Source organism: Antrostomus carolinensis, unplaced genomic scaffold (assembly GCF_000700745.2).
Source record: "Antrostomus carolinensis isolate BGI_N321 unplaced genomic scaffold, ASM70074v2 scaffold18319, whole genome shotgun sequence".
Classification (NCBI taxonomy): domain Eukaryota; kingdom Metazoa; phylum Chordata; class Aves; order Caprimulgiformes; family Caprimulgidae; genus Antrostomus; species Antrostomus carolinensis.
Genome location: NW_010339450.1, coordinates 181 through 2,951, shown reverse-complemented (window position 1 = coordinate 2,951; position 2,771 = coordinate 181).

Genomic DNA, 2,771 nt, shown 5'->3' with positions numbered 1-2,771 from the left:
CTCCAGGGGAGCCCCAGCCACAGCTTCTCGGGCAAACCTGGGCCAGTGTCTGACCACCCTCACACCAAAGAATTTATTGGGCTGGAAGGGAGCCACAGTATCTGGTGTCCTGACTGTGTTTCAAACGATTCCAGCACCAGCCTTTCTCCCCCCACAAACCAAGGCCATAAAATATGCAGAATATCTCCTGTGTGAAATCCCTCTAAGCTCTCTTGCCTCAAACGAGAGGTTTCCTTACCGTTGATAATTACTCAAACCATTTTCTCCCAGGCTCAGCAAAGCTGTCCTTTCCAGCCAGGCTGTCTCTTCCTCTCTCTCTCTCCTCTCGCAGTCAGCTCTGCAGTGGTTTTATTTCTTTACAGCCTGGCTTCCTCTTTCCTTCCCTCCCACGGGGATGTTGCTCCAGTAACACCCGGTCACGCGCTGGGAGGGAGCTCAGCCTGGTGCTGCCTCCGAGCAGGGCTGTGCCGTGCTGGCCATGGGATCCCTGCTCCTCCCAGGAAGGAGAAATCACTCTGAGCTTTGGCTTGACCTGACTATGCTTAGCTTTGGCTGGAGGAACTGCTGTTGGTGTTTGGGGCTGATGGAGAACCTGGGTTTGAGATGTGGGGAGGTAAATCTTGTGCTCTGATCTTTAAGTTGAGCTGCAACGTGCACTTTGCTTGTATGGAACCAGGGTGAAGAGAGGGATGTTTCCTCCCCTCTTCTGTCACTGCCTGGATATTGCAGGGATGAGAATCACAGAATCACAGAAGTGCCTTGATTGGAAAAGCCCTTTAAGATCGTCAAGTCCAATCATTAACCCAACACTGACAAGTCCCCGACTAACCCATGTCCCTCAGCACTGTGTCTACACGACTCTTCAATCCCTCCAGGGATGGGGACTCCACCACTGCCCTGGCCAACCCCTTCCAATGCCTCAGAACCCTTTCAGCAAAGAAATTCTTCCTCACATCCCATCTCAACTGCCCTGGCCACAACTGGAGCCCATTTCCTCTTGTCCTGTCCCTTGGTCCTTGGTTGAACAGACCCATCCCCACCTCTCTCCACCCTCCTTTCAGGAGATTGCAGGGGAAGGTAAGGGTGACATTGCTGCTTGATTTCTGTCCCCAGGTCACTGCAGCCAGTTACTAAAGAACACAGGTTTTGTGCCTCCTTTGCAAATCCCTGTTGTTGTTTGTGCTTGGTGTATATTCCTTCATCTCAAAGTCAGGTGAATTCTGAAAGCTTCTGCTTTGCTCTTTGACCAGGGCAATGTGCTTCCTTTCTCCAAACCAAGCACTCATTGATCCAGGTGGGTCGGACTTTTTGGTTTCAATAACCTCCCCTTGGGATTGTGTAAAGTTGGCCAGAGATGTGGTTGATGGAGTGCAGGTTATTGTATCTCTGCAAGTCAGTAGCCTGGGCTGCTGCAGAAGGAAGTGTCATATCAGTGTATGAGACAGAGGGGAGCTAATGTCACCCCCACCCTGGTCTTGTTCTGGTGTTCCAGGTCGGAAGATTTGAGGAAGCTCTGATGCACTGGGCTGAAAAATGTAAAATGCAGCAGAGGAACCATCATGCCATCAGATGTACCTGAAGGGGCTACAAGAAAGCTGGGGAAGGACTTTTCATAAGGGCAGTTAATGACAAAACAAGGGGAAATGGGTTTAAACTGAAAGAGGGGAGGTTTAGATGAGATATTAGGAAGAAGTTCTTCACTGTGAGGGTGGTGAGACCCTGGAACAGGTTGCCCAAGGAAGCTGTAGATCCCCCCTCCCTGGAAGTGTTCTCAGCCAGGCTGGATGAGGCTTTGAGCAACTTGGTCTAGTGGAAGGTGTCCCTGCTGCTGGCAGGGGGGTTGGGACTGGATGAGCTTTAAGGTCCCTTCCAACCCAAACCATTCCATGATTCTATGTCATTGGAGCTTGCAGGAATATGTGATGCAGGATGTAGATTTAAAAAAAATAATCATGAAAAAACCCCAAACCCTGAGCATCCCCCTCCCGGCCTCACCCCCATCCTCCCCCAGCCTCCAGTCCTCTCTGGAGGACCCACCCATCTTTCCATTTCACAGAAGAGCTCACCAGGACAAGGTGAGCCTTGTGCTTTAAGAATTAGTGAAGGTGTCTGGAGGAGTAAACTGCTCTTCTGAGGCTTTGCTTTCCATTGCTTGGTCTCCCCCGACTCCAAACCCGGCCTGTTTCAGATTAATACTCTCCTTTGCCAAATGTGCACCTTAGAGCTGATGCCTTGGGTTTGCAGATGCATCCCTCTAGATGGTGCTAAGCTAAAGAGAAAAGGTGGGTGGTTGAGAGGCCTTGGAGGAGAGGTTGTCCTGCCTCTGCACATGTGATGCTGCCTGAGGTCTTCTGGGCTAGGAGAACATCTCTGCTTGCTCCCAGCGAGGTGCCTGTGTGTTCATACAGGTGCTTTCCTATGGCACTCATGGTGTCTATTTGCAGCAATCACTTCTCAGGCCCCTCTTCCACTTCATATTTCCCTTGCTGATGTGTGAGACTCCACAAATGCATCGTGATTTTAATGAGAGCATCTGCTCCTATCCACGTGCCAAATCAGACAAGTTGATTTTTCATGGCAAAAAGCCATCTCATCTATTTTTTTTTCCACTTCAACCAGTTTTACTGAGCAGCACAACTAAGACTTCATCAGCCCAGTCCTCTTCTATCTTGTGCATCATCAGGCAGAACTTTAACCAAATTCAAGCATAGTTCATGTATGATTTATTGACGTGGGCAATCGAGAGGGATTGCAGCCTGGCTGCCAGAGAA